At 40.0% G+C, this 26950-nt stretch overlaps 1 protein-coding gene across 5 annotated transcripts in view; it reads right to left on the reverse strand.

Annotated features, from left to right (window-relative positions):
* The window catches only part of tln2b (talin 2b), an 87126-nt gene extending 60766 nt beyond the window's left edge, over positions 1 to 26360 (reverse strand). For 3 of the 5 annotated variants that reach the window (XM_075469880.1, XM_075469879.1, XM_075469875.1), the window contains exons 1-2: positions 26255 to 26360; positions 21011 to 21132 (exon numbers count right to left, since the gene is read on the reverse strand). The gene's annotated coding sequence lies outside the window, so the exon portion shown is untranslated. Of the gene's footprint in view, positions 1 to 21010; positions 21133 to 25983; positions 26119 to 26254 lie in introns of those variants that run through there. The other 2 variants (XM_075469876.1, XM_075469878.1) reach the window with 2 other exon arrangements.
* Between the last annotated feature and the right edge of the window lie 590 nt (positions 26361 to 26950).

Raw genomic sequence — 26950 nt, forward strand, 5'->3', positions numbered from 1 at the left:
TTTATGTTTCAAAAGTTTATAAATAAAATCATGTTTTGGAGTATTTTTTATGTAATCACAAAGCTTTTTTCATTCGTCAACGATTCTATGTGATACTTGAATCATTGCCTAAAACAAGGTTATCATAATTTTATGTGCAATAAAAAGGCCAATACAACATTCTCTTGATTTACCTTCGGCAGCTGTCGGCATTTCGTCAAACTTTTATTATTTCGATGAACTATTTAGCCTTTCTCAACACTGCTTATTGTGTTGAGGGAATTGAGTTTATTTTCAGATTGTTGAGAAGTATGAATGGTGTAGTCTTAACTTGTGTAACTTGTGTCTTCTTTAGGCGTCGCTGAATGTGTGGATGTGTTAGTTGACGCCACCTTTGTCAGTCAGACACTACATGTCACTGACAAATATGCAAACTGTGGGTGAAACCTGAATAAAAAGGACAAAGTGATGTACATAAATGTTTTCACGCACTATTATTCTCCCCTGGCAAAACCAGAAATCTTCATGCAACCTAAAGAAAACATGTAAATTATTCACATAAGCAGCCAAATAAAGCCAATATATTCTGTAGGTTCTTTCAGCCATAATATGCTATAGAAGCCAGTAGGTAAAGATAATCCCTCTGTATCTCTTGTCTCTGCTTCTATGATATGCAGTGATGGCAGGTGTATGCGCAAAGTGAAATGTTCTTTTTATCAAATGTAAAGAGATAAACCCAGAAACATTAAAGAGGAGCAAGAGGAGACTCCACATGTGACAGTAATCAGTGGAGGAATATATGAGAAAAAGGCAGACTGAGCTCCTGAAATCATTGCATCACAATTACAAAGGTCACAATTAAGATGCCAACCCAGCTCTCACTATCTCATCATCAGTGTCCCTCCTCCCTCCTGATACCACAGAACAGAACAACATCTAAGTGATGCAGTCTTTCTGTATACAGGCTGCTTGCAAGAGCTTTCTGCCAAAGATGAATCTATTAATCAACTGATTCTGACAAAATGTGAATAATGAACTAGACAATCTTTAATTAACTGTGTGATAAATCATGGGGCAGTGAATGTTGGGGCTTGTAGCAGTGCAATGGGTAGAGGCTAGTTGAATGTGGGAGTTTGTATGGATAACAAAACACACACATACAAATACACGCACGCACGCACGCACGCACGCACACACACACACACACACTCAGACTCTATATGCCAAACCCACCAGACCTCACTGACTCAAATATTCACAATGAATCATCCTGTAGTGGGCAGTGAACATGAGTATTAGATGGTGCTCTCACATCTCTGACTTCTACTGTCAGTATTCTCTGCCTGGATTGTCATATCCTCCAAATCAGGTGACTCCAATATCAAGTCTGCACTGACTTTCTCATACTTCATTGGCTGGCTGCCCAGTACATGCTGATTACAGTATACAGAACATACCCTGGCTTCACTTCAATGTGTGATACACTGTGAGTCCACATCAACATTTTACATCCTCTGGCGTGCTGTAAGGGAAGAATCCTGACACACAATGGTGTAGGTTCACTGTTCTGGGCCTTGTAGCATAGTTCCTATCAGGTTATCTTACACAGTGTTTTGTGTCATTATCTGTTCTCTCAGTAGATTTAGTGGAGCATAACAAAAGGTAACCCCTCACAAACATGGTAATCTCTCTCCATATCAAAGCGGTCTTTGTAACAATAAAATCCCCCTGTTGTTATTGGGTGAAACTCTGTTGTTGCATGGTTCAGAGGGAGGCCATGTTATTGGCCCATTGTTTCCATATCAGCAGCTCAGCCTACAGTTGCCATGGCTGCTGCTTTGCCCACCTTTTCCTGGACGTATAAGGCTGGACAGCAGTAGGATCCACCTCCACTGTGACCTCATGTCTAAGCCACAACTTTAGTAGTCTGGATCTGGAGCATACACTCTTCAGAGATTTAAGGATTTCAGCAAGTCAACTTTCAAATGCCAAGTCGATAAGGAGTAAAAGAGAGCTTTGACAACATAAAGGGCTGCTTTGTCTGTGTACATGACTCTACAATCCTGGTTTGATCCACAGAACTATCCTGTCACAAGTACATGGAAATATTCAGCAGAGAAAGAGATTGAGAAAGCTGACTTTGATTTACTTGGACAGAGCGTGTCTGACAAAAATTTAAATGCCTCTCTATGAAAGTGCCACTTCACTGCTTTGTTGAAGGTTCTGCAGAGAAACATAACATTTTGTGTGGAGAGCTGTACCGTGGGAATGAGGAAATGTCTGAAATATTGCCAAAAGGTCCACTGATCCCTACCAAGCAGTGAAGAAGATGTACCCTCTGGAAAGACAGGCATTTACACAGTGTACAGAGAAAGCACTAGAGCAAGAATTTCTTTTCCCTTTCGGCAATTAACAAACCAGCTTTCTACAAAGTGTTCACTCCCAAAATGATTAATGATTGGTCAACACTGGGAGTGAAATATAAAAATCCAGAAAAAAACTCTGTAAGGAACCCAGGAAAACTCCATTATTCAGTAATCTTGGGAGTACATTCTAGGCAAGGTAATATAGTGTGATCCCTTGCAGCTTTGTTTTTCTCTCAGCGAGAACTAAAAGCACTGGAGAACCCAGTGTTTAAATTGGCTGGAGGAGAGGTATACAACAACCTGTCTTCAGACTGTACACTGCTGAAAGGTCTGAAAGCAGAGCCTGTGTGCAGGAGACAAGCTGAAGATGTGGGTGTCTTTTTCTGAAAAATCTTTTAACCAGGGCTCCGAACCGGTTCAAGGAACGAAAACGAAAACCGAAAACGAACGGAATTTTACGAGGAACGGAAACGGAAACGGAAACGGAAACGGAAACGGAAACGGAAACGGAAACGGAAACAAAAACGAAATGGTCTTCAACTGTTCCGGAACAGAAACGTTATTCAGAAATCCACAAAACCGGTTAATAACGTTTTTTTTTCGTTCTCTATATATTTTATAAAATTTCACAAAAGCGTAGCCTTTGTCAGGGAAAAAAAAAAAACTACTTCCGGTTGTGCGTTCACTTCGCTGCCTGTTAGGCTCAATGCAGGCAGCTGTCACGAATCCCTTCCTTTATCCACTACCACCCCAGCGAGAGGCGATGCTTTGGAAGCAGTCAGTACATTCATCACTCAAGACTTGCCAACCCCGGGAAAGCTCGTGCCGTGACGTCACCTAGTTCCAGCGTTAGCCCCACGAGCCTGTTTTTGACACTGATAAGTAAAATCTTACCCGTCGTAGTTTTTTTGTGATCAAAAGTTGTTTTAGTTGTTTTATGCAGTAGGATGTTATGACCATACAGCAGATGAATCGTTACTTTAATAAATCCGAAAGTATGAAATGTTAACATTGTCAGGTTTACTGACAAAAATTATTTAAGTGTCAGTTGGAGGACACTGTCGGGACGAATAAAACACTTGTTTCAATCGTCACCCACGTCTTAATGCTGGGTCAAAATAAAACAGGAGGATCCACTATAAATTCTGCAACAGGGCTCAAGTAAGTAGCCTAAAGTAATAATAATAGAATAAGTGAATTAGATGAAATATAGTCTTCAGAATGGCAGAAAAAAAGCTTAACAGAAATTTGGATCTCGTGCATTGCCGCACATGTTTCATTCGTCCCGGCTCTCCCCCACTTATCCAGAAATGTTTTTGATAAGAAATTATTTATCATAGAATAGGCCTATAGGCTACAGTAAGCTATGTGGGATGGATAGCCCATCTGAATGTTTTTGGATGCTGCCGGTGATTTATTATTTTTGGGCATAGAGCTACGGTGTAAATCAAGGGCAAATACTAATGAGTACGTCTAATCTAAAGTGGTAAAATGTGGTAAAGTCCACACACGTAGACTTGATAGGCCCGCCAAACACTGCCGGAACGATAAGAACGAACGATATTTTACGTTCCGAACCGGTTCAGGAACGATATGTTGGTCGCGGAACGCAAGAACGAAAACGTTAAACATGCCTGAACCGTTCACAACGGAACGATTGAAAAATAATTTCGTTTTCAAGCCCTGCTTTTAACAGCACACTGTACTTGACCGCATCACAGTTTTTCTATTGCCGTTGCCCCAAAGTGAGTAGGGGTGCTTTGTAATGTAAGCACATTTATCTCTTGTACAAATAGCTTTTTTTTAATTATATAACAACATTCATAGAAGACTCATAAATCTCCAGAGAGGCTGTAATCTTTTTCCTTAAAAAAGTATTAGAAAAAGTTCAATCTGTCATTCTGATTTAGCAACAAGAGCAAACAGTTTGGAAATCCTTGGCATGTAGTGAAACAGGGTCAACTGACGAGAACCACGCTGACTGTTGGAAGTCTTCTTGTGCATACCTCCAGCTCAGTACCTCTGGGACTGAAGTTAAATCATAGCAAAGCAAACCACTGACCTTGTGCTTACAGGATATATGCTACTATTGTAGAGCCACATGATACAGAGTTGTGCATGTAAAGGATGCTGCCATGATTAGTTAAGGACTCACAGGCTCACTATTTCATGCTCCACATTTGCAGGTTGCCATAGCAACCCTGGTTTTGGGCTATTCCCAGGTCAGGTGGCTCTTGTCAACTCTGAGGAGAAAAAAAGGGGCCTTCTCTAAGCAGGGCAGTTTGGAAAAGAAACCAACAGATGATAAAAAGGCCCTTAATTTCTTTCATGGCTCCAAGTAAACTTAGATGAAATGACTACACACAGACTCAGTGTTAAAAGATACAATCTGTCACTGCTATGAATCAGCTTAGATGTGTTTGAATGACTTTTACAACACTGTTCTCTAGTTTCTCTCAAGGACTGATAAAAAAGACAAAGCAGCGAGTGTTCCGTGATTTCAGGAGACAACTGAAAATGCTTAATAAAGCCAAAGCACAAACAGGGCAAGTAAAATCCATGACAATACAATCCCTCGTATTACTGCTGAAACACAGCTTTTGTGACTCAGCGAAATATAATCTCCAAAAAGAACAAAATTTAAACAAAGACATTTGACATGCTAACTTTGTAAACAGAGTTTACAATTGTACCATTCCTGTTTCATTTCTGGGGTTGTGATGAGAAACTAAGCACTCGTCTGTTTTTCATGTGTGCATCATTGTTGATGCTTCTTCTGTGAACTACAGAAAGGAGGATTTACTGTTTACTAAATGTGTTAGTGTGAGCCACAGTAAATGGATCAGAAACTGTGGAAAGCATGGGCGTATATCAGAAGGGCTTTACAATTACAAGCTGGTCATTATGACAGCATGGGTGCAGTTGAATACCCAACTATGGGTTTCATACAAACAGAGGGAGCGGGAGCGAATCATTAGGAGGAGGCATCTGCAGGGCTGGGTCCCACCAGCTAGTCAAAGCCTATGTGGGAGGTTCTTCGTTTGACTGGGGAAGTCCAGAGGAAGCATGCCGTTGGCCAAGCACTCCCCAGTCCCCCTCTCTTTAACCTGATTACTGTAATGAGCTTAGAGATTGCTGGATGCACAACAACTAATGTGGATGCAGACAAAGACACTGCACTCACTCAGTGATTCTCACTGGTAGCTGAATGCCAAGCCAATCATCAGGCTCCAACCCTTTACAGCTAGATGGCTCATTAGGCCAGAAAGCTTTAGAGTGACAGATGAGAGCAGGATATAGCAGTTTGTTTGAAGGTGAAACAAGTTTAGGAAGTAAAAAAGTTGTCCAAATGCCAAGAAAGTGATGACACCTAAAACAATATGTGCCTAGGTGAAACACCTGCATTAAAGAGTCCAGAGCCTTTTTCTCTTCTGCTGTAGTAGAAATTGTTTTACCTTCACAGCTAATACAGAGACTTATCTGGTTTTCATCTATAATCACTTATATTGTTCCCAGCATGATAATAAATGTTGATATGTTCATTAAAAAGAGTAAACTAATGTAAAAAAAAAAAAAAAAATCACCAAATTCTCAATTTGGTCAGTCTGAGAAAACTCCTGAATAAAGACAGTAAAATGTATCCAACTCACAGAAAACCAAGCCAATACCACATATGGAAGACGGCATTTGTGCATGCGTCCATATAAATGTCATCAACAAGTTAACCGGCCTAATGCCTGATTAAACATCAGGGATTTCAGCTGAGTGCAGTGTCTGAGTGAATTGATGATCCCCTCACAAAGCAAGGGGAACAGAGAACCGGGGAACCTTCCCAAAGATGAAGAGTTTAAGTTTGGTGAGGTAGATCTTGTTTATACCCCCTAATGTTGGGGTATATTGCTATGGCAACTTATTTTGTACATATAAGGGATGTAACGAAGCTAATGTTTGAGATCACAGATTAAAATGCATAAAAGCATTGCCTAATGGCAAATCAATTGTTTTGGAAAATGGCTTCACCATTCTCGCAAAACCCTGTGGAGTTCAGTGTGCATATAGTGAGAGAGTCTCTTAGGGAGATGAGACTTAGACCACGTAAAGGCTATACTATTTGCTGATTAAAGCACTAATGCTTTGCACTTGTTGAACTTATATATGATTGATTAAGACTAAAAACCGGATTGAATTATGCTCTTGTATTTGTTCTTTACTCGTTCGCAAAGCTATTTCACCATCAGTATTGCAACTGAAAGAACAAAGGCCAACACTGCCTCTCACATCATAAAAATAAATACATTTTAGCAACACATTACTTAAATGGAACAGACAACTATAATTAAAAAGTCAGACCTACCTTTTAAATGATCAAAACAAAAAATAAATTGGAGATGTCTCTCTGGACGCAGAAATGTTTTAAACCCTCAAGGCTATTATTGTTTTGTCCAAGGAGCTCCAGGTTACTCAATTTAATATTCATGTGATGGGAAAATGAATTGGAAGTATTTAAAACAACAATGTTGAACCAAGCATGTTTCAGGGCTTAAGCAAAAACGTAAAAACATAACAAACCAAAACAGACCAATGAGTGCAAGCTTAAGGGCATATTTTGTCTTTTTCAGAGTATTTATTTTCAGTTATTGTTCATAACTTTGCAAAAGGGAATACATTCAAACAACAATGTGGGACGTGCTAAGTAATCACTGTATTCAGAAAGCTTCCATTTTGATTTTATGATGACATTGAGATTTTGCAGAAGTATACAACCTCAGTTCAAAGGATTTTGCAAAAAAACTATTCAAATTAAACTGCATCAACATCTCCCTTGAGACTTTAATTTAGATTGCTTAGTGACCAAAATATGGGCTGTTTTGGATGGGCTGTTATTTTACTCTGAGCAATCTGGGTGTCTGAACATAATCATATATTTTACTCTGCCTGTCAAATCCAAAGCCTCTGATGAAGGAGAGGTCCACTAACAGTTGAGTCCGGTGCTGAAAGAAGAATGATTTCCATGGCTTATATTCCCCTCATTAAAAATCCATGAAACTGCAATAGTTTAGATAAGAGCCCAGTCAGCCTTGGTACGGTCTATATAAAGACATGCAGGTGACTTCCTGGAGGGCTTATAATGGTTTCACTGATAGTAACAAGCGCAAAGAGAATTCGTTAATGACCCCTGTTTAGAAAACAAAAAAGTGTCTACACTTTGGTACACTGCATTCCTTGAATCACACCATTCAACATCTATACGTTCTGCCGATTTATTTTACCTGATCATCTAAAGCAGGACCAGGATGTCCACAAAGCATCAAAGGGTGGATGCTTGTGTGTTTGTTAGATAGATAGATAGATAGATAGATAGATAGATAGATAGATAGATAGATAGATACTTTATTAATCCCGAGAGAAATTTAAGGATCCAGTAGCTTATACAGACAGACGCAGAATACACAATACACTGATTACAAATCAGAATACAAAACAGAATACAAAATACAACACTAGTGCAACACAACACACAACCACACACAACACGGCATACTAACATCACAGATCACAGTTCATATACACAAAACAAGGAATGAACAAAACTGTACAAGAAGAGGAGTGGGTTGCTTGTGATGAATGTGCGGATGTGCGGATAGTGCAAAAACAAAGTGTGTGCGTGATAAAGTGTGAGCAGTGCAAATGGGAGAGTGCCATATAACTAAGCATGGAGCCAGAATGTGACATTAACGTTAGTGAAACTTCAGGTTTCGTACAGAAAAGATTCAGGCCTATAATTGTGATTGGTTATGATCACTCAGTGATTCACATCCAGGAGAAATGAGAAGGATCCCTGGTGCACAGGACAGACACTGCACAGCAGATGTGTTTGCAGTAAAGGATATTAAACGTTTAAAGTCTTCCTATTTTGCACATACTGTATGTTCCCCATGGAAAGCTGGGGGATACCATCTTGGCTACTTTATGGGTGGGTCTTTAAAACTAACATGCGTATACTAGGAAATTAAATCAGAAACTAGTGCAATATAAAGAAGTTAGCACAACCCAGGGAGAGAGGAAGGTAGAAGCAAGGAGAAGCTACTTGGTGTGTTTTCTCTTTCTTTGCAAAGATGGCAGTTTTTTTGGAGATATCGTAGTGTGCCAGCGAATATACCAAGACACATGTAACTATCTATTGAGCAGCTGCTTACAAAATCTGACGTTTTAACAGCTGATTTTGCCACCAAAGTAAGTGTGAAACCGTTCCAGTCATTTATCAGCGAGACATCGTAAACCAGTAAATTTAGTTTGCTAATGTGGTGTCTTTCTGCAACGCTTTCTCTTACACGCCTGAAATCAAAAGGAGTCTCCAGGTACGTAGAATGCAGCTATTCTGTTTATAACATTACTGAAAGCAAAATAAATTGATTAGATTATCACTCTGATGCTTCCACTTGCATGCAACCTTGTATACTGAGCTCCTCCTCTTCTTCAAAATAATTCGTTGGTTTGAGCATGTAAAGTTCAAATCAAAATCAGGGGCATCTGATGCCACCCAAAAGACACACATGTTACAAAAGATCGGAGTTAGGTCAATACATTGGGTCATACACGTTGGGTACACAAAAATCTACATATAAAATATACACAGTGCTTTACCGACAGACTGAGTTTTACAGTTCCAATTTAATCTGTGGTTGGGCTTTACAATTAGGCATGCTCATGTATACACAACTCACATTAGCCAGTGACAGGGAACACTGAACAATTTCAAGACATGTAAAAATGGCAGCTGAGGATGATCTAGCTTCACTCGCTCACTCTAATCTCTACGTTTGGGGGGCAAAATTCAAGCACTATGTGATTAAGTAGACAGTGTGCACAGTGTGCTAAATAGAAATAGATGGTAATAATGGCAAATAAAGATGTTAGGGACAGCACGAAAAACATTAGCATGTTAGCATTGCAATCTTGAGGGTGTTAGGGTGATTACACGAGCAATTAGTAAGAAACTCTCACAGAATGACTGTATAGTAAATGCTTAGTCTTGCTGACAATATAGCAAATACAATACAAATGTTCAGCTTCAAAGTAAACGTCTATCCCAGATGTGGAGCTTTGTCAATACTGTGTATTCAGCAACTCAAACGCATGAACTAGAATGCAAAGACTTGCTTCATACAGACTCTTAACTTAAAGTGACTTTGATGTTGATGATTACAGAAGCCTCATTCATAGCGCACTGTCGTCATCTGCTCCTGATTTGTGACTATGGAACGTAGACCGTTCCCTCAGCTCAACAGATTTTCCCATCACACACACAACATAACTGACTTCACAATTCAAACGGCAAGAGACAAAGGGTAAATTTAATATCTACATCTGGCTGACTGTTACAGTCTGAACACCAAAGGTCATTCTCCAGGGTCGCGTGTTGCTTATGATTGTCGGTGCCCTATAATGTACAGCTCAGCAGTTTTTTGTAGGGGGCCATGCTTTCTGAGATTCACTAATTGGCTCAGTGAATTCTGCTGCCACAGCACGCAAACTCATTAATTCTGACACACACTTCTAATTAGTTAAGTGGGGGCACCGAGCCAACTGATAACTTGAATAGTTATTATTTCTGCCTTTTGAGTTACTATGATAACATTTTGTTATCTACACTAAACACAACACCTTTGCTAATTCCATGTTATCCATACTTTATTTGAAATAAAAATCATTTTCAAAGACAGCTTTTGGCAATTTCTAATTAAGTAGGCAATGCATGATCAGAGCATGGCAATCGTCTGCTACACCGAGAGTACACGGATTTGAATTGCAATGAAAAACTACACCACACTGCTACTGAACTGCCTGAAGCACATAGTTTAGCGTTTCAGACTTCTTTTTACTCCCACTGGTCTACATCAGCATATGACTTGTGGCTGTTTACCTACACCTTAAACAAAGAATAAGCAGCCTCCTCAGGCAAAGTATTTTCATAGTATTTTTTTATGAGCACAAGAAAATGTTTTCAACTGTTTCCATTGACGGGAGCATTTAATGCAAAACTATCGACAAAAAGCACTGTACCGAGTGTCTTTTTTTAAAGCGCTTCTCCATTTTTGTGCAAACCGCTCCAAGCGCTTATGATTAAAAAATCTCTTACCTTTTAAAAAGATGCTTGTGTCGTCATTTTGGCTATTTTTCAGATAAACAGTCATGTGGACAGAGAGGCCTTTCTGGCAGTGACTGTCTATTGCAGGTTTCACTCTGTCAGCCAGAAGTGATCACAACAAAGACAGCACAATTTGTAGGAGCAAATTGCCCAGGCAATAAATATCGCCAGTGAATGTTGTGCTTCTGTCTGCGAGCTGCGAGTTTCATACGAGCAGTAGAGTAAACATGTTTTTCAGGGTTTGTTCACCAAGGAGCTGGGATGAAGAGCCCTGCCAGCAAACATGATGAATCCTACATGGACACGGACCATTTTTGATGATCAAAGCAGGTTGGGCCATGCAGGCCATACGTCACTGAGATACTGAAGCAAAATTTTAGATAAAAGGTGACAAGAGGTACTGTTGTATTTCTTGAACATTACAGTATGTAAACTCATTCTAGTAGACCCCTTAAATATACTCATGAATGTGTAAACAACTACAGTATAATATTGCCCGTTTAAACTGAAAATTATTTTGAATTATTTTTGTGCCTATACTCACTCACTCAACTTATTTTTTTAATTGAAATTATAATCCTTGTTGAAGCAATTTGGACATGACATCTTTTAGATTTTACTGTCTGAGCCGTTTTCCATGTTAAAAAATCTCCTATTTTTTAGTATTAATACTTTTTCCCTTTTTTTCCATGTGTCAAATCTTGTTACATTTAAACAAACATTATCCTCTAGTCGGTCTCCTCCAAAGCACTTTATGGCATAATTTATGGCACAGTAAGTCCCACAATGAGCACTTGATTACAAGGCAGAGGAGTGTAATCATGGTAAGAAATGGTTATCTTAAAAATCCTTGCTTTTCGTTGAGTTTTCAGGTACCCCAGTTGTCTACAATAAATGCACCCCGATGCATCTGCTTCAAACTCAAATGGCTTAAAGATTTGCATTTGTAAAACACTGCATTTGTTGAACAACACTCTAAGACCGACACTATGTCATGAGGAAGTTATGAATGAGATCAAATTATTTGCTTGCAATTGCACATGTGCTTCATTAACAGGTGTTATTAAGTTTAGTCATTTTACCATCCAACCCATGTCTGGAGAGGCAGGCAGATGTCCTGAAGTCACTGGGTGAGAACACAGGTTTTGAGGGCATTCAAGCATCCAGTCAGGCAGTGAATTGTGTCCTTCTCTGCTCTATAATAACTGGACGACCCATCCATTTCATTGCTGCCTCTCCGTTCTCTGGAAGGGGTAGTATCATCCGATTTGTTGGCAGACATGCATGGGCCACTTAAAAGAAAAAAAAGAAAGGAAAAACTACCGACATCCACATCAAGCCTCGATTAACGAGACAAAAAGTTCTGCTCCATGCATCTGTAGGAAATGAGAGCAGGCCCGTGGTACTGAGCACCATTTCTGCTGCTTAAACTTCTGTTAAGCTGAGCACACAGATGTGACGCTGTAGCTGGATACAGAATCTTTAATCTCTCCTTTAATACAACATTGTCATGTAATCTCCATCTAGCAACCCAGAGAGCAGGTGGAGAGGCAGGAAATGAAATCGGTGCTGTGTCTCTGCACTGGGTGTTAATTCAGATGTAGAAGTAAATGTGATTTATGAAAGGGCAACAACAAAAGAACCTCAGGTGAAGGGAAACCACTGTAGATGACAGGGACACCTAATGTTCTGTGTTTTCCTACCAGTGTTTAACAAAGGGCAAAGAAACACAAACCATTCTCTCCCTAACATACTGCCTTGCTTCCTTGCTTCAGCCCCTTAGCATGTAGATTTACAATTATGGTGTGTGCGAGACAATTAGTGCTGGGTTTCTAAGCAGATCTGAAATTCATGTTGTAAGTGAAGCAGATAAAAACTATATTTACTGTTACCAGAAGAGGAAGGCAGTATGCATGACCTCCAGTTACTGAAAATGACAAGGACTGGATGTTTGCAGCTGTTTTTCCATTTCCTCTTCATGCAAAATACCTTTTCATTACACTTGCTGCAAATTGAAATGTGGATGCTTGAGACCATTTTTAATTGCTGCCCGATCAGAAAACGAGGCTTACTTGGGTTCGCTGTCGATCATCAAACAATGCTTGACGTAAAGGCAGTTTCTCCTTTATACCACTTGGAAGTAAATACATTACTAATTCTAATTGTTTGCAAAAATATTTCATTTGAAAGTATTTCCACAATGTATTATTTAAATACAATGATCAGCCATAACATAGATGCCTATGCCACAGATGCCTTTAGATTGGCATCTGAGGACTTTGGAGGTTCGGTGAACACCTCAGACTCTTTGAGTTCATTAAACCCTTCCCAAGAATTTTTTGAAGGAACAGCTGCTTTCCTGCTAGGGGTGACCACAACTGTACAGGAATGCCTTCGCCATATACGGGGTGTGACTTGTCTACAAAAATGTTAAGTTAGGTGGCAGGTTTCAAAATAATATGCATGTGAAATACACAGGTTTTTCCAGCAAAACATTGCACTGTAACAAGTGATCTTTCAGTGGTTTTAATGTTGTGGCTGAACAGTATATAAATTCTAAGACACAGAATTAAATGCCATAAATCCTAATCAAATAGAAAGGGGTAAGGCTGCAAGCACTGTTATAATAATATAAAATATAAAAGCACCTATGACATACTGGAATGCACTTATGGATTGCACACAGTTTACATTCCTTGTGTTTTCATTACATTAAAATGAGCAATTTAAATAGAAAAAAAACAATCGGTGCACTTCATCCCCCCAATGGCATTGTGCAGCACCATGTTATTACAGTAGCCCAGAAGGTACAAACTAAAGACTGGCCCTATGCATCACCTGTGCAGGAGGTACACAACTGGCTGAAACAACAGCGAAGCAGCCAGAATGGCAGGTATTGTCAAATGTTATCACGCAATATTCATGCCATTTCCAACCCTGCATGTAAAAACTGATGTCCCCAATCATAAATCTGGCTGAGACTCTAGCCATTCCCGGCCGGTTTCCAGCCATCAGGAGATTCCCCTCTCCTTCTCTAAAGGTGTGCCTGCTTCTCACCTACAGGATTAATGTAAGTGCAGGGTGGCACTAAATGATAGTGGTTCCTTAAAGCTGCGGTCGGCAACTTTTTTTTAGTCATATTAGCTTGAACTGTCATGGGATTCTGGAAGTAGAATATTAAATAGGCTGTTTAGAAAAAATAACGAAATCTGTAGCTCCCTCTGGAGCCTGTAATCATGCTTGCAAAAACCGAGCGCTCCCGGCTGTTTTTAACCAATCAAGTTAGGGTGGAGGAATCCTACCTGTCAATCACAGCTTGTGCACACACTGCTGAGCGTGAGTCTGCCCCAGCTTGTGTGCGCTCACACTGGTGTGAACTCACGTGCACAACCTCGTCCACAGAGGGGGAGGGGTTTGGGGGGCGATTCGGAGCTTGTTAGAGGTTGGGGGAGGGACCTGAAAGTTGTATCAGTTCGAATTTTCCGACTTTAGACTCGCAATTTTGAAAACCTGCCGACTGCAGCTTTAACAAAAATATACTCACACAAACTCATAGACAACTTTTCAGACCATGGTCTGCAAGTTTCTGATATGGCCGCAGCCACATCAAAATGACTCTAACTCCATAGAAAACTTTGTGCATTTCTTAGCAATAGTACAGGCATTGACAAATGGCAGTATTTGATGCAAGGATGATTTCACATTGTCAAAAGCACCAGGCTTCTGTCACTCTGAAATTCTCACAATTTTCATACACAATAATAAATGTAATCACTTGATCTTAAAGTCTAGTAAAAAGCTAGAGCACAATTTTACATTTTTGGTTAACACATGGTTACCCTCTTGCTGTGGTGGTTATTACCGTCCCTCCCAGCAAGAGGGTCCCTGGTTTGAATCCCGACTCGGGCCTTTCTGTGTGGAGTTTGCATGTTCTCCCCATGTATACGTGGGTTCTCCAGGTACTCTGGCTTCCTCCCAGCACCCATAAACATACATGTTAGGTTAATTGGTGTCGCTAAATTGATCCTCGTTTGTCTACATGTGGCCCTGTGACTGGCGACCTGTCCAGTGTGTACCCTGCCTCTCGCCCAATGACAGCTGGGATAGGCGCCTATTTTAAATCGTAAAACATGAAAATAGCTATGTAGTTTTAGAGGCTTATAGGTCCAACTTAAATATCAATATGACTACAATAACAGCTCAGTTTATAACCAACTATAACACTTCGTTGTAGTTTGTTTAACCAGGAAAAGAAGTACAATTTTGTTGCAGTGGGTAAAGGTAACCAAGCAGTGTTGCTCCCTTAAACTTTTAGCCCCTAAACCTAACCAAATACAAATCTGAGCAGAATTGCATAACATTAGCTGTGTCATCCCCACCCAAAATAATTTTCCACACATGGGACTTCATCTTGGTTTCCTGGTTGGAAGTTTTGAGTTTTATTTTGTGTGGGACCTCAGTCACTATTGAGATGTTTTGGAAATAATGGATAGAGGCTGTACAGTTGCTTGCTCATAGGAGAAGCAATGGTACACCTCCCCCTTCCCAATTCTGAAAAACTCGGATTCCAAATGATTAGTTGCATACTCCCATGGGACTGAGGAGAATGTGTAATTCAATTAGTCCTGCGATTCTGTTCAAAGGGGGGCAAACATATCCATCTTCGTAAGAGAACCGGGATATGGAAGCCTGGCGTATGCACAGAAAATATTGGCTGCACATCGTGCTGTTGGTCTGATTCTGATTGTTTCTCTTGTTTAAAGACTCACTGCTGGGAATAAACAAACCTTCTCACCTCTCTCCTTTCTCTTTGCAAAGCCAAGAAGTTCCACCTTAAAAGCCATTAAAAACCCTCATCTGTACAAAGAGGTTGAGGCTAACAGAAAACAGAATAAGTCACATTCAAAGTAATGCGTCTGAGCCTTTGCCATGACTCAAGGATGCTATCTCCCACTGAACTTGCATACAGATCGCCCTTTCAGAGCACAGCCTCCTCCACTGTCTCTTTGTCCCTTCTCCCAGTAGGGGATTTATAAAGCTGCACAGTGCCTCACTCCATGAGATTTTTGTAATTTATGACAGCCTTTTCCCAGGCAGAGAGAAATCAAATCAAACTGTAAATATAGTGCATGTTTCCCAGTATGAGCTCCTCACATAGACCATAGATCACAAATAAACGCCAGAGATCCTGACAGTCATTAAATAACAGCATCAATAATGTCACATGTGGCAGCAGTACATTTGATTTTGGATTATGAAAAAGGGCAGAAAGCATGGTTAATGAACGAGACACACCAGAACCCAACCAAAGGAAATGAAGAATTACCAGCAGCATCAAGCGGCAAATCGACCAATTCAAACTGTTTTCAAAGAGGACATAGCCCGTTGTGGTCATTAGCACCAGAATGACCCTTGACCCCAGGCTGGCACACACACCTGGCTACGTTATATGACACCATCTCAGCCAGACTGAAGGGAGAAGTGTGTCATCTCTGGGGTGTAGCCTCACAGGTGTAGCATGACCACTGCGGGTGGGCAACCACTCTCCATTAGCGGCAGATCCATCAATCTATGTGTCTGTGGAAACTGAAGACTCAACAGAGAGAGAAGCAAACAGCTGCCATATAGTGGGCTGAACAGATGGTAATGATGGCAAGAAGTCAACACAGGATCATTTTAAACCTCTACACTGCGTCTCAATTTGGGCAAAGCGTAGATACATACACATGCAACATTTTTCGAGTATTACTCTCGATCTCATGAAAATGCATTTCAGACACAGTCCCATGTGCTCTCTGACTGTTGTCTGATTTCTCCATGGCATATTCTCTTATGAATATTTGGAGCAGCAGACTGAATGCAATTCATTTAGATTCATCAGTGTGATAAATGGTTTGATGTTTTCTTGATGAAATTGAATAGTTCCTGCTGTACAAGAGCTTTCTAAGCTATGAAAGGGCTACAGCTAATTAACTTTCTTCAGTGTCGCAGTTTGCCATAAATATTGCTCCCTGAATGGGATTATATCTATATATATATAGATAAAATATATAACATAGATATATATATAAAATATTTAATGTGCTTATTTGCTTTACTGTATTCACAGAAGACCTGTGAGAGAATGAGAGACCTGTAAACACGGTGTTTGCACAAACAAAATAATAGAAAGGGATAAACTGCATATCCCTGGATGCTTGGCTTGCAAGACATCATTAAATGCTATGACTGGATTTATGTGTCAGCACCGTGTATCCTGTCATCCAAACTAACATCATGAACATCACATATGCCATGACAAACAGTGCAGCATTTCACTGGGGAAATAAACGCTGTTGTCATCCAGGTAACTGACAGTATTTAACTTGTTTCCAGAGATATGTGGCTGGATTTAGAAAAAAATTAAAATAATGCAATGACGTATTTTAAGATACCAACATTACTTAGTGCCAGATTGAACTGTATGCTTGCTTGAGACGAATCTTCATGATTAGACTCAACATCAGTTATAATGGTAGCAAGCAGGGCTATTTTTTGTGCCATTATCTCTGTCTATACAGCGAACCACAATAAGGGATGCCAAGCTAGAAAGCCATTACTTTGCCCCGGTAGGCACAGCTTATCCAATTATTCTTATGTAGACTTATAGCTGTCCAGATACTATGCTTTCACCAAATGAAAAAGCAAATCTTGGGAGTTTGAACACTGATGACGATGCCTGTGAAAAAATGCAAGCACCTATGCAGAGCAGGCTTCTAATGCTTCATCTGCTTAGGCTTCTTCAACATGATGCGTCATCTGTTACAAATCAAATCTAAATAATTGTCTTAAAAAGATTTTTGATGTATGATTTTTGTCTTTTATGCCAATGTAAGCTTACTAAAAATGAAATCATCCACCTAATTCTTATGAAGAACAACCATTTATTTGAAATGAACAGAGGAACATAGAAAAATATATGTCTGTTGGCCTTTTAGACTTACTAAAGTTACACTTCTCACGTCATACAAAATCAGCCAGTCAATTCCATCAAATGTTGTAAATCGATGTTGAAATATGACACTTCTCTTAATTTCGCTTTGCTTTTTTTACATACAGGTGAATGAAAACATAAAATTACCTCAAATAATTAGAATCATACTGCAGGTTTGTACACATTAAAGTGTGTCCATCTTCCATGAAAAATTGTCATTCCATGTTGTACTGAAAAGGAAGGGCATCGTAGAAGAATGACCGCTTCCTCTGATGACACCGACCACACGATTTAGAGCCGTAGATTGAATTAAACAATGCTTCAATGAACAACATGATTACTCTGCCATTACTCTTACTGTACTGCTCATGTTCACAATAAGCTGAACCATTGTTCAGTTAGGGCCAGGGAAGAGGCGAGAGCTTACTGGAAGGCAAGCAATCGAATAGCCACAGCCGTACACATGATATGATCTGTCAGTTCTGTTGACCAAGCCAACATATTCTATAGCATGCAGTTGCTTTTCTCTCTGCCGTTGAGGTTGGATGATTTGGTGATCTATTGTGTTATATCAGTTACTGAACTTTACAAGAACTATACCAATTCTGTGCTGTGTAAATACAGGAAGTGTCACTGATTAAAATAAAGGTTTAAACCAGCTTCTTGGCAAGTTAAAATGATTAATTAGTTAGGTTGAATTAAATGTCATGCAATCTTCATGAATAGAATAATATGTGTGCATGTAACGGTAGATTTAAAAAAAACACGCTGAGACACCAGCAGTCATTAGAATGTTCTGTTTAGACACAGTTAGGGGAAATTAAACACAAACGGTTGCTTCAAATAAAAAAAGAAAATCATCAGTTTGGATTGCCACGCGATGTTTGTTCCGGAGGAAGTCAACAATTTATATTCAGCTCTCGTTCAGCACCAAGAACAACTGTATACCGACAAACAAGGTTACGGTATGAAACATTAGGATCTTGTATAATGAACGCACGACTTGAATTAAAATTTCCTCATTTAAAGATGTTGTGCCATCAGGCCAGGTGTATTTATTATCCACACTGATTACTTAGTATTTATGTTGCACTCGACCCAGAGGATCAGCATAACATCTAAGGTTGCAACAATACACTTATGGGGTCAGATGATTGGCAGCATTATAATTAATGATGCTAAATATCATACTTAAGAGTTGCAGTTCACTTTGGAGGTTTTACAGAATGTTTTCTTTTACACAACCACACAGTTAAAACCACACAGTAATGGTCACTGGTGTGTAGTATAATCTTAAATTGTGATGCTATTATCAGTGGTATCAGAAAGGTCATTTTAGACACTCAACACTTAGACAGTTGAGTCATAGCACAAAATAATTAGTTGTGACCTGTTAGTACACAACCAACTTCTTTTTATAAATCCAGGTGACATTTAGTATGGTACATGCAAAGCTGAGTCAGCAGTTACGGTTCAACTTGGCCAGTTAATTGGACAACCGTCTTTGTCGCAGTATACATGCATGGGAGCAGAATCAAGACTATGCCATGCTGTGGACAGTGTGAGCAAACATTCAAGATATTCCGCTGCTTCTAACTTTATCTGGAGGGAATATACGTTAGTATAGCAGAATTTACTGCACTGATGTTGTCTTTAAGTTTATTGAATGCCGATTTTGTCAGATGACACTGTTGTTATGAAGTCATATTTTAGTAGAGCAGAGCTGGAAACAGTCTGGAAACACTTTCAGTCACCTTATCCGATGCGTTAAGCTATCTGACAAAAAGAAAATAAATATGTGAATGAGTGAATTGGGAATTCGGCTGCATTCGTATGCAATACACTTACACTATACTGTTGATGGAACTTTGGAGCACAAGCTAAGCGCCCAGGCCCATTTGAAGTGATTCGATCCCCAATCGCATTATCTGGGTGATTTAGTCTGGTTTTCAGAGCTTCAGTTGTGTTTTATTTTGGCTGGACTAACAATTAATACCAGGAAAGCTAATGGAATACTGGTTGAAATTGGTTGAAGTTGAACAATCAATTTTAAGTACTGGAAGATCCAGTTATCACAAATGCAACAGGGTCAGTAAAACAAGGGGGTTTGTAATAGCTGTCATGAGCTAATATGGATATTTAAGGTCGACCTTTAAGCGTAACATTTTCAGAAACAGAGAAGGCGAGGTGGCACACAGCAGTTAGAGGTGAGAACAGACTTAAGTTGTCCTATAATGTTTACAGTTCAGTTACTCGTGTTGTGTTGGGTTAAGGTTACTAAGGTAACTTTTCTTTGAGCTTTGTATAATGCGAAACAGTGATAAGTTGTTGCAAAATATGCATCACTGATCATATATATCCAAATATCCTCGGTAAGCACTGGATTTTAAGAAATCCATGACCGCATCAATCTGTGAAGGAAAAATATACTGAAAAAACAGAATGAGATGGTTGTTCTTTTTTAATTATATAAACTGATCAGTCAATGGCTTTTGTGAACTTGTGGTTATGAAGAGATTTACTTACCCTAGAAGAGGCTGACATCTTATGACATAAAAACCTTTCTATTTAATGCAGAAGCACTTAGTATATGACACAGCCCAAAAGTCTACCACTACATCAACTTCATCTTTAAAAGAAGAGCAATGAATGTAATTCTAGATACTGCCATCCACAGAGGGTAACCAGAGAATCCCTCTGTCCTAACCCAAGGTCACTGCACTGCTGATGAGCTGCATATATAGGGCAAAAGTAACACAATCACTTCACAGCTTTCAGCCGCAAAAGGCACTTCTGTCAGGCTAATATCAAAGGATTCTGACCAGTGTGACACAACAGTCCACAGCTCTCCTTTGAGAAGAACTGAGGGGCTGATAACACCACAACACTACATAACCCTGAGCTCAGAGACAGGGAGAGCTCTGCTTCGTCAGCAACCCTAACAGCCTGCACAGGATCAGAGCAGAGGATAGCAGTAATTTCAGTGCTTCTCTTCAGACAGGGGAGTCCTTTCCCCCAGGCCATCAGCAAAACAGCCTGGCAGCTGCTGTGTACACAGAGGACATGATGGCCTGCAATTAACCTTGATTTGAAACCACTTCCTCATCAATGATATCAACAATTTCATCCATCAGCAATGTAATTTTATTTATGTAATGTGTCTGTACCTCCATAACAATCACCTTGAATTCTGTGTACATATCTGGATCCCTGTGTTTGAGATGCTAGAAAGGCTTCGGGTATTTGCACACTGGCTTTTGGTTGTCTCGATCTTGTTCCTGTGTTTTGTTTTCTCTCTCTTTTCAACATGTTGGCACTGATTTTTTCTGCACCTGCTCCTGCCACCGGCATCTCTAATATTTGCTCCATAGATCGTATCTTCTGTGCCACAAAATAACAATTCACATGAAGAGAATTTTAGCATCATCTTGGCACCAAAAAATCAGTTCTCATGACATTTTTTCCTCTAATGAGGGAGTGAGTCATGATGTAAATCTATCACATAATTCATGTCTTAACTGTACTGTGTTATAGGACCCTTACCACTCTGGCTTTTGCTGTGATGTATCTGTCATGCAGATCGATGATGGCAAGTAGCTTAATCACTAGGATCTCTGCCCCACTGTCACCGACCTCTGTCTCCCGTGGCGTTCCTTGGAGACCCCCTGCCAGTAAAATACACATTCAGTATGCTCAAGAGGGGAGAAAACCTTCAGAGTCTTTGAGATAATTTCTTCGAACATGCTTTCATATACTCGCCATGAAATATTCCCAGAAGCATTAGAAATAACAATGAAAAAATAACTCCATAGATTGTAAAAGCTTCCAACACATACATTGTTGTATCTAGAAGAGTAATTACAAATGTCCTTTTCAATTCAGATCAGCCATTCAGAAGACTCTGTTATGTCCTTTTGAGGATAACTTCAACTACAGTTCAGACAATTACGCAGTTTCTGGCAGGAGATGCTCAGAGCACTAGCAGTGTGCTTACAATAGAGTACAGGGGAGCTGGGCAGGTTCCAACAGGGTGACTATTCACTGGGCACATGCAACCATTATAACTTAACAAAGACAGCAGTTTGCGCTTTAAGAGCAGAGGGGAAAATATTGTCCATACACAGTAATGTAGCAGTGGCTCTTTTGCTCAAATGCAGAGCATAGCTAAAAGGCTGTGTACATCACATGATATTCAGCAAAGATATCACATGATGTTTACCACTGATAATCAATTTGTTTCAAGCAGGGTGTGTCGAATTCTTAAAAATTCCAGTGTCCTCTCAAAGACCAAAGCAAACACGTTTTTAATTTTAACTTAAAGAATTCTGTTTATCTGCATCTGTAACATCGTTCCAAACACCCGCTAAATGACACTTTACAATCACAACTGAATGCTTTAAGAGTATTTTATACAATATGTATAAAAGCAGAAATCTAGGCACACTGTGTCAGATAACAGCTCATGGTTAAATAACCTTCGAAATACACAAACATACCTAATGAGATTACGTAGTGAGTCAATTGGATTTTTATTTGCATATATTCATAAATCGAAGCAGCCAAGCAGAAAAAACAAGTAGGCAGCTGTTTATTTGGGCTGACAGCTGGTGCTCAGGGAACCCTCAGATCACACGTCCTTTCTTAAATGCCACAAACCCAATTTGGGACCACATTTCAAGTGCAAGACAGCGAAGTCAAACCTGTTGTCTGCTGCGACAAACTGGTGTCTCATTTGACCCGCTGATAAGTGCCACAGGCAGTGCTGCTGCCACTGACCTGAACCACGCTATGCCAGCATTTACTGACCTACTTCTGGAGTGTGCTTATGCATCGCTGACACTGTCGCACCACTTTTAACCACATGTACAGTAAATACTTGGTGTACACTGTATCTGCCACCTCTGCCAGGCTTGTGAAGATAAATTCTGAGTGGAGAACCACTTCAACTATGATGGTGTGCTTTCAATAAATCATGTGATGTCCAGTATAAATGATGCCCATTCAACAATGGAATTTCATGTTTATGTACATACTGTATAAATAATTTTGAAGAGTCAAAAAAGGAACATAGAAAACGTTACTTTAAAGCCTCACACATGAAAGAATCACCTGAATCTGAATGCAACAATATCATACAAAACAGCTATCAATCAAGTGCACAGCCAATGTGTCCTGATGGCATGATTATTTGGAATCGGTGGGATAGACCAATCTTCAAATACTGAAGTACACTGTGAACGCATTTAGCCTTTGCTGAATAAAATATCACCCATCCTTCAAAAATTGATTACCTACCACATTCATCTGTTGCAAGTATTTATGATTCAAACTGATGTGCTTATAGGAATGTTAGAATAGCAGCCAGCCTGTTCATCTACGCTTTTCTCTATATAGCCGTATCTGGACAGAAGCCAGGCCCTAAAGAGGCTATGATCACAGAGACAGCGGTGAGAGAAAAAAAAACATAGATCCATTTCCCTGGTAAGCGCACAATACAAAAGGCTCGGTCACAGCGACAGCAAGGGGTGTGTTTTAGTTTCCACCTCCTACACACTCATGCATTAAATATGGTTCAACAATCGCACTCTCTAGTGACTCTCAAAGCCCCTTCTTCCCACCCTCTAACAGAACATTTCCCGGGGAATCCCGACCAGGAATGTATTCTTGATGTAGGAGCAACTGTAACAGCTGAGAAAAAAATATTTTTGCTAATGATCAGTAGAGAAGCTGAGGCTTTGCTTGTTCTGAACACTTTATGGCTAAATACACTATCGAGGAAATGAATGATCTTGTTATTGTTATTCGTGGGACAGTGTGGGAATTGGATAGCTCTCTCTAGGTTGCAAAATCCAAATAAAAACTGAGTCCATGAGGGCAATGGAGAGCAAGTCAAGGTTCAGACATGACTGTCAGTATATAGCTGAAAGTGTGGAATTTCTGACTGAGAATCTACACCAACACATTGTGAAATGAAGTTGTTCTAGCAGATACTCTTAATGGGGGTCCCATAATACAAAATCACTGCTGTAATGGCCTCTTCAGTGACTGACAATGAGTGGGAAAAGGCAGCATTTAAAGTGTGCTTGGTTTTAATTGCCACTGCTCTGGAAAATTGCTGCATTTAATATTTCAGAAGCTCAGGCGGGAAAAAAAAAAGAATGGAACCCCACGATAGAAACTACAGAAATGTAATACTTTCTGTTTAAGTTTTGAACCTTTCTAGTTTCCTGTGACCTACAAACCGACAAACATAACATTAATTAAAAACCCTTATCTTGTGTAAAGCATCTAGTGTTTGGTTTGATGGAAAAGTCAGTTGCTTCTGGCACTTGTATGCTCAATGTGAGCTTGTGACATTGGTGCTCCTGTGTTCTAATTATATCTCTGTACGGTGATGTGGGAAAGTGTGCAGAACCCATTACCGATGCCTTCGTCTCTATCAAACGCAGACAAGCAGAGGACTTGTACTGTGAAACAACAGGCGCAGCATGAGTGGTTCAGGATTTCTGCAGAATGAAATAATCATATCCAAAATGTTATTAGCAAACAGTGTGTCCATCCATAGATGCCAAAACAAACACATGTACAAACAGTAAGCTAATCTGTTGTGGCTAGTTACACCTTTACATTAATCTTTTATTAAAAAGAGTCGTGTTTACATTTTGTAGCAATTTTTTAGCTCTGTGAATTTTGGAAAACATTCACTTTTGGCATATTTTGCCAATTTGCCACGAAAACAACCCTAATTCGTTTACACCAAGGGATGCATGTGTTGATATGTTGATGTGAAGTATACACGTATATTACAGATATACAAGAGCTGCCTGCATTGGGTCTTTCTGTATGTGCTGCCTACTATTATTAACACACAAATAAATATTGCAGTGTTTGTACCTCACATCTACTGCAACGACTTTGGTAGACCTGCCCGTCGATGGAAAAAAAAAAAGGTTCAATAACTCATCGCTCATTTTTCAAATCTTACTCTGGCCTGAGGATAAAGATATATTTCCATTCAAGTACAACAATTGTTCTCTGCCTATCAAAGTAGAAGCAAACATCAGAATCTTTTAAAATGTTTAATAGTATGACCAAACCAGCTGTCAACATCAAACCAGTTTAGATTTATTCACATGTATGCACACTTTTCAGGAAGACCAGATAAGCCTCACAAGAGAAAAGGCATTTGTATGTTTCTTTGCTTTCACAGTGGGTCTACCTGATCTCATGAAGCCATGATAAAAAAGTAACTGGGCAATGCTGAATATCCTGTCAAATGCCAAAATGTTTACAATGTTTTATATTATTGGTGCCTCGAAATTGCTACAGTGGGGCTCATTCACATTGTCATTTTGTGCATGCCTGCATCCTACACTCCCTGGTGCCTTTACTGTACCACTAGCGAACGCATTCTCAGGATTGGTACTCCCAGTTGGAATCTAGCCCCAAGCATGTCAGTGCTGTGTAAAGCCATGCAGAATCACAGCTGTCAGCATCATGCTGAGGCAGCAAGACCTTTCAAGTTACATCACTCAGGTAAAACAAGTCCTACCCTCAGCCGAATTCCCCGATATGGCACGTTTATCTTTCAGCTGACCCTTAATATCAAGGAGGTCTCTCGTGGCCAATGCTCAGCTGCTCTACGGTGTAAAGAGGTGGGCTGGATTTCTTCAAACCGCTTTTTCTCGTAGCAGCAAAAAGCATTTTCCAGCTTCTACTGCTTTAGTGGGTCTGCTCTAACTCTAATAGATTAATTTCACCTGCTAATGTATAGTAACCATTCATGAAATGTCAGGGATTACTCTCTGGGTCCACTCACTCCGGAGTTACCGACATGACATTTGCTGCCCTGTATCTGTGTGAAACAACCACATGTCACAGCTAAGAAAAATACCTCTTTACACCATGATGCGTGAGAGCCAGGCTAGAAGAAATGTTCTTCAGTTAGAGAACACACAGCCGTCCTGCTCCTGGCATCTCTATGAGGAGAATGTGCACTCTGAACTCTGCAAGAAGGCAGGCTATTGGACAAAAAGAAGGAATTTTGCCTGGAATTATTCAATATCAGACTTTTGTAACTAGAACGATCCAAAAACAAGGCTTGTAAGTGTAAAGTCTTAACATGCTGACCACTGTAGCTTATCCTCGTCCTCACCTCACATTTTTGTTGGCCTACTGTAAATCATCAGAGGTTACATCCCTGCATGCCCACTAATCTCACACCGTCAATGTCAGCTTTGATGTTGAGCCGATCCAGATAACATTCAGGTCAAGTCCAAGTAACTGAAGAGCACATTTCTTTGCACAGCCGAAAGGATGCTGGAGCTGAGCGGTATTAGTTGCCAATCTAGCCTAATTCTAAAGCCCGAAATTCGGCAAGCATGACTATTCAACATGCAGTAACAACGCCAAACAAGTAGGTCAATGAAATATTCATACCTCTTATCTGTCAATGTCAAAAGCAGTAAGCCACATATTTGGTGAAAAATAGACTTGCCAGGCTTGTAATGACGCACCAGATGGAACAAATCGACCGATGACAAATCCAAAGAGGAACAAGGTGATGGCAGAGTTGGAAAACACAAACACTAATCATGTGAGAAAGGTCGTCTGCAGACTGCTAACATGCAATGTTGTCAGCGCTTCTGCTGAGCCAACACGAGCGGTCCGCCTCCCAGTAGTGAGAGGTTTTTTTTTTTTGGAGGAACAGCACCTTAAACAAAAACGCAAGGGTTGGAAAAGGCACTCGAAAACGTCTCATTTACAAGAAAATAGGCGCAGACCTACCTGATGACTCTTACTCGTTAAAGCATGCGAGCTGACTTGGATGTAGGCGAGGCGACACACACCACAAGCGGGTCAGCTTAGCCTGCCTGCCTCCTCCACCACGGCATCAAGCCCCTCCTCGTTTATCGTACAGCGAAAGGAGATGGGGGCTTTAAATAATAAAAAAAAGGAAAACGACCACATTACTATGCGGAGGAAAGAGGAAGCGGCGTCACCCTCATCCATACTGATTGATATTTAGACATTTGTAGCAGGATCAAGAAAGATTGAAAAGACTAATGGATTGAGATGTGCGGTCCTGATGGATAATATGAACCTGATAACGATGCTATGCACGCATAAAAATGACATACTTGAATGACCGAAGTCATTTTGAACACGCTTTGAATGTGAAACCGTGTCAGGAGACCAGCCGTCAGTGTAGGAATGATCCACACTCCCTCTTCCCACACATGATAGGAAAACTGAGGAGGAGGATGTTGGTGAGTGTGGGGAGATCTACATCTTATGTTAACCATACAGCACCACAACCAAGCACGCAACTCAAATAGATGCCATCGTCTAATTCCTGGGAGGATATGTTTATAAACGCATTCACCCAGATTTTGAGTTTCTCTCTAAATGATTATCTTTGATTTTTTTTTATACTGAATGATTTAAAAAAAAAATCATCAATAAAACTCTTTTTTTAAATGC

The sequence above is a fragment of the Odontesthes bonariensis genome, chromosome 7 (assembly GCF_027942865.1).
Source record: "Odontesthes bonariensis isolate fOdoBon6 chromosome 7, fOdoBon6.hap1, whole genome shotgun sequence".
Taxonomy (NCBI): Eukaryota; Metazoa; Chordata; class Actinopteri; order Atheriniformes; family Atherinopsidae; genus Odontesthes; species Odontesthes bonariensis.